This window comes from Triticum aestivum, chromosome 1B, assembly GCF_018294505.1.
Source record: "Triticum aestivum cultivar Chinese Spring chromosome 1B, IWGSC CS RefSeq v2.1, whole genome shotgun sequence".
Taxonomy (NCBI): Eukaryota; Viridiplantae; Streptophyta; class Magnoliopsida; order Poales; family Poaceae; genus Triticum; species Triticum aestivum.
The window spans coordinates 547,436,555-547,443,156 of record NC_057795.1 but is presented as its reverse complement, the minus strand read 5'-3'; positions in this window follow the sequence as shown (position 1 = coordinate 547,443,156).

Below are 6,602 nucleotides of genomic sequence, written 5' to 3'. Positions count from 1 at the left end.
AACGAACTACACGATCTTGTGCTATGCTTAGGATTGGGTCTTGTCCATCACATCATTCTCCTAATGATGTGATCCCGTTGTCAATGACATCTAATGTCCATAGTCAGGAAACCATGAGTATCTGTTGACCAACGAGCTAGTCAACTAGAGGCTCACTAGGGACATGTTATGGTCTATGTATTCACACGTGTATTACGATTTTCGGACAATACAGTTATAGCATGAATAAAATACAATTATCATGAATAAGGAAATATAATAATAACCCTTTTATTATTGCCTCTAGGACATATTTCCAACAGTCTCCCACTTGCACTAGAGTCAATAATCTAGTTACATTGTGATGAATCGAATACCCATAGAGTTTTGGTGTTGATCATGTTTTGCTCGCGAGAGATGTTTAGTCAACGGATCTACGACATTCAGATCCGTATGTACTTTGCAAATATCTATGTCTCCATCTTGAACATTTTCACGGATGGAGTTGAAGTGACGCTTGATGTGCCTGGTCTTCTTGTGAAACCTGGGCTCCTTGGCAAGGGCAATAGCTCCAGTGTTGTCACAGAAGAGTTTGATCGGCCCCGACGCATTGGGTATGACTCCTAGGTCGGTGATGAACTCCTTCACCCATATTGCTTCATGCGCTGCCTCCGAGGCTGCCATGTACTCCGCTTCACATGTAGATCCCGCCACGACGCTTTGCTTGCAGCTGCACCAGCTTACTGCTCCACCATTCAACATATACACGTATCCAGTTTGTGACTTAGAGTCATCTAGATCTGGGTTGAAGCTAGCGTCGACGTAACCCTTTACGACAAGCTCTTCGTCACCTCCATAAACGAGAAACATGTCCTTTGTCCTTTTCAGGTACTTCAGGATATTCTTGACCGCTGTCCAGTGTTCCTTGCCGGGATTACTTTGGTACCTTCCTACCAAACTTACGGCAAGGTTTACATCAGGTCTGGTACACAGCATGGCATACATAATAGATCCTATGGCTGAGGCATAGGGGATGATGCTCATCTCTTCTTTATCTTTTGTCGTGGTCGGGCATTGAGCCGAGCTCAATCTCACACCTTGCAGTACAGGCAAGAACCCTTTCTTGGACTGATCCATTTTGAACTTCTTCAAAATCTTATCAAGGTATGTGCTTTGTGAAAGACCTATGAGGCGTCTCGATCTATCCCTATAGATCTTGATGCCTAATATATAAGCAGCTTCTCCAAGGTCCTTCATTGAAAAACACTTATTCAAGTAGGCCTTAATGCTGTCCAAGAATTCTATATCATTTCCCGTCAAAAGTATGTCATCTACATATAATATGAGAAATGCTACAGAGCTCCCACTCACTTTCTTGTAAATGCAGGCTTCTCCATAAGTCTGCGTAAACCCAAACGCTTTGATCATCTCATCAAAGCGAATGTTCCAACTCCGAGATGCTTGCACCAGCCCATAAATGGATCGCTGGAGCTTGCATACTTTGTTAGCATTCTTAGGATCGACAAAACCCTCCGACTGCATCATATACAGTTCTTCCTTAAGATGCCCATTAAGGAATGTCGTTTTGACATCCATCTGCCATATCTCATAATCATAGTATGCGGCAATTGCTAACATGATTCGGACGGACTTAAGCTTCGCTATGGGAGAGAAAGTCTCATCGTAGTCAATCCCTTGAACTTGCCGATAACCCTTAGCGACAAGTCGAGCTTTATAGATGGTGATATTACCATCCGTCCGTCTTCTTCTTAAAGATCCATTTGTTTTCTATCGCTCGCCGATCATCGGGCAAGTCAGTCAAAGTCCATACTTTATTTTCATGGCTTCTAGCCATTTGTTGGAATCTGGGCCCGCCATTGCTTCTTCATAGTTCGAAGGTTCACCGTTGTCTAACAACATGATTTCCAGGACAGGGTTGCCGTACCACTCTGGTGTGGAACGTGTCCTTGTGGACCTACGAAGTTCAGTAGCAACTTGATCCGAAGTACCTTGATCATCATCATTGTTTTCCTCTTCAGTTGGTGTAGGCATCACAGGAACATTTTCCTGAGCTGCACTACTATCCCGTTCAAGAGGTAGTACTTCATCGAGTTCTACTTTCCTCCCACTTACTTCTTTCGAGAGAAACTCTTTTTCCAGAAAGGATCCGTTCTTGGCAACAGAGATCTTGCCCTCGGATCTTAAGTAGAAGGTATACCCAATGGTTTCTTTAGGGTATCCTATGAAGACGCATTTTTCCGACTTGGGTTCGAGCTTTTCAGGTTGAAGTTTCTTGACATAAGCATCGCATCCCCAAACTTTTAGAAACGACAGCTTAGGTTTCTTCCCAAACCATAATTCATATGGTGTCGTCTCAACGGATTTAGACGGTGCCCTATTTAAAGTGAATGTAGCTGTCTCTAGAGCGTATCCCCAAAATGATAGCGGTAAATAGGTAAGAGACATCATAGATCGCACCATATCTAATAGAGTGCGATTACGACGTTCGGACACACCGTTACGCTGAGGTGTTCTAGGCGGCATGAGTTATGTAACGATTCCACGTTTTCTTAAGTGTGTACCAAATTCGTGACTTAAATATTCTCCTCCACGATCCGATCGTAAGAACTTTATCTTTCGGTCACGTTGATTCTCTACTTCATTCTGAAATTCCTTGAACTTTTCAAAGGTCTCAGACTTGTGTTTCATCAAGTAGACATATCCATATCTACTCAAGTCATCAGTGAGAGTGAGAACATAACGATATCCTCCGCGAGCCTCAACGCTCATTGGACCGCACACATCGGTATGTATGATTTCCAACAAGTTGGTTGCTCGCTCCATTGTTCCGGAGAACGGGGTCTTGGTCATTTTGCCCATGAGGCATGGTTCGCATGTGTCAAATGATTCATAATCGAGAGACTCTAAAAGTCCATCAGCATGGAGCTTCTTCATGCGCTTGATACCAATGTGACCAAGGCGGCAGTGCCACAAGTATGTGGGACTATCGTCATCAACTTTACATCTTTTGGTATTCACGCTATGAATATGTGCAACATTACGTTCGAGATTCATTAAGAATAAACCATTGACCATTGGGGCATGACCATAAAACATATCTCTCATATAAATAGAACAACCATTATTCTCGGATTTAAATGAGTAGCCATCTCGTATTAAACGAGATCCTGATACAATGTTCATGCTCAAACTTGGCACTAAATAACAATTATTGAGGTTTAAAACTAATCCCGTAGGTAAATGTAGAGGTAGCGTGCCGACGGCGATCACATCGACCTTGGAACCATTCCCGACGCGCATCGTCACCTCGTCCTTCGCCAGTCTCCGCTTATTCCGCAGCTCCTGCTGTGAGTTACATATGTGAGCAACGGCACCGGTATCGAATACCCAGGAGTTAGTACGAGTACCGGTAAGGTACACATCAATTACATGTATATCAAATATACCTTTAGTGTTGTCGGCCTTCTTATCCGCTAAGTATTTGGGGCAGTTCCGCTTCCAGTGACCCTTCCCCTTGCAATAAAAGCACTCAGTTTCAGGCTTGGGTCCATTCTTTGACTTCTTCCCGGCAACTGGCTTACCGGGCGCGGCAACATCTTTGCCGTCCTTCTTGAAGTTCTTCTTACCCTTGCCCTTCTTGAACTTAGTGGTCTTATTGATCATCACCACTTGATGTTCTTTCTTGATTTCAACCTCTGCTGACTTCAGCATTGAAAATACTTCAGGAATGGTCTTTACCATCCCCTGCATATTGTAGTTCATCACAAAGCTCTTGTAGCTTGGTGGGAGCGACTGAAGGATTCTGTCAATGACCGCCTCATCCGGGAGGTTAATGTCTAGCTGGGACAGACGGTTGTGCAACCCAGACATTTTGAGTATATGCTCACTGACAGAACTATTTTCCTCCATCTTACAACTATAGAACTTGTCGGAGACTTCATATCTCTCGACCCGGGCATGAGCTTGGAAAACTAGTTTCAGCTCCTCGAACATCTCATATGCTCCGTGTTGCTCAAAACGCTTTTGGAGCCCCGGTTCTAAGCTGTAAAGCATGCCGCACTGAACGAGGGAGTAATCATCAGCGCGAGTCTGCCAAGCATTCATAATGTCTTGGTTCTCTGGGACGGGTGCATCACCTAGCGGTCCTTCTAGGACATATTGTTTCCTGGCAGCTATGAGGATGATCCTCAGGTTCCGGACCCAGTCCGTATAGTTGCTGCCATCATCTTTCAGCTTGGTTTTCTCTAGGAACGCGTTGAAGTTCATGTTGACATGAGCGTTGGCCATTTGATCTACAAGACATATTTTGCAAAAGTTTTAGACTAAGTTCATGATAATTAATTTCATCTAATCTATTTAATGAACTCCCACTCGGATTAGACATCCCTCTAGTCATCTAAGTGTTACACGATCTGAGTCGACTAGGCCGTGTCCGATCATCACGTGAGACGGACTAGTCATCATCGGTGAACATCTCCATGTTGATCGTATCTTCTATACGACTCATGTTCGACCTTTCGGTCTCTTGTGTTCCGAGGCCATGTCTGTACATACTAGGCTCGTCAAGTTAACCCTAAGTGTTCTGCATGTGTAAATCTGTCTTACACCCGTTGTATGTGAGCGTAAGGATCTATCACACCCGGTCATCACGTGGTGCTTCGAAACGACGAAGTTTAGCAACAGTGCACAGTTAGGGGGAACACTTTCTTGAAATTATTATAAGGGATCATCTTATTTACTACCGTCGTTCTAAGTAAACAAGATGCATAAAACATAATAAACATCACGTGCAATTATATAGTAGTGACATGATATGGCCAATATCATACAACTCCTTCGATCTCCATCTTCGGGGCTCCATGATCATCTTTGTCACCGGCATGACACCATGATCTCCATCATTGTGCCTTCATGAAGTTGTCACGCCAACGACTACTTCTACTTCTATGGCTAACGCGTTTAGCAATAAAGTGAAGTAATTTACATGGCGTTCTTCAATGACACGCAGGTCATACAAAAAATAAAGACAACTCCTATGGCTCCTGCCGGTTGTCATACTCATCGACATGCAAGTCGTGATTCCTATTACAAGAACATGATCTCATACATCACAATATATCATTCATCATTCATCACAACTTCTGGCCATATCACATCACATGACAATTGCTGCAAAAACAAGTTAGACATCCTCTAATTGTTGTTGCATCTTTTACGTGGCTGCAATTGGGTTCTAGCAAGAATGTTTTCTTACCTACGAATAACCACAACGTGATCTTGTCAACTTCTATTTACCCTTCATAAGGACCCTTTTCATCGAATCCGCTCCAACTAAAGTGGGAGAGACAGACACCCGCCAGCCACCTTATGCAACTAGTGCATGTCAGTCGGTGGAACCGGTCTCACGTAAGCGTACGTGTAAGGTTGGTCCGGGCCGCTTCATCCCACAATACCGCTGAAGCAAGATAAGACTAGTAGCGGCAAGCAAGTTGATAAGATCTACGCCCACAACAAAATTGTGTTCTACTCGTGCAATAGATAACTACACATAGACCTAGCTCATGATACCACTGTTGGGGAACGTTGCAGAAAATTAAAAAATTTCTACGGTTTCACCAAGATCCATCTATGAGTTCATCTAAGCAACGAGTCATGGGAGAGAGATTGCATCTACATACCACTTTGTAGATCGCGTGGAAGCGTTCAAAAGAACGGGGTTGAAGTAGTCGTTCTCGTCGTGATCCTATCACCGGAGATCCTAGCGCCGAACGGACGGCACCTCCGCGTTCAACACACGTACGGTCAGCGTAACGTCTCCTCCGTCTTGATCCAGCAAGGGGGAAGGAGAGATTGATGATGATGGCTCCAGCAGCAGCACAACGGCGTGGTGGTGATGGAACAGTAGCACTCCGGCAGGGCTTCGCCAAGCACGTGACGGAGGAGGAAGAGGTGTAGCAGGGGGAGGGGGCGCCAGGACTTCAGGGTGCGGCTGCCCGCCTCCCCCCTCCCTTTATATAGGCCCCCAGGGGGGGCGCCGGCCCTGGGAGATCCAATCTCCCAAGGGAGCGGCGGCCAAGGGGGGTGGAGTACCCCCCAAGGCCAGTGGGCCCCCCCCACCCTAGGGTTTCAACCCTAGGCGCAGGGGGTGGGCCTAGGAGGGTGCACCAGCCCACTAAGGGCTGGTTCCCCTCCCCACTTTGGCCCTTGGGGCCCTCCGGGATGGGTGGCCCCACCCGGTGGACCCCCGGGACCCTTCTGGTGGTCCCGGTACAATACCGGGTGACCCCGAAACTTTCCCGATAGCCGAAATACCACTTCCTATATAGTTTTCTTTACCTCCGGACCATTCCGGAACTCCTCGTGACGTCCGGGATCTCATCCGGGACTCCGAACAACATTCGGTATGCTACATACTCATATTCATACAACCCTAGCGTCACCGAACCTTAAGTGTGTAGACCCTACGGGTTCGGGAGACACGTAGACATGACCGAGACGGCTCTCGGGCAATAACCAACAGCGGGATCTGGATACCCATGTTGGTTCCCACATGCTCCTCGATGATCTCATCGGATGAACCACGATGTCGAGGATTCGAACAA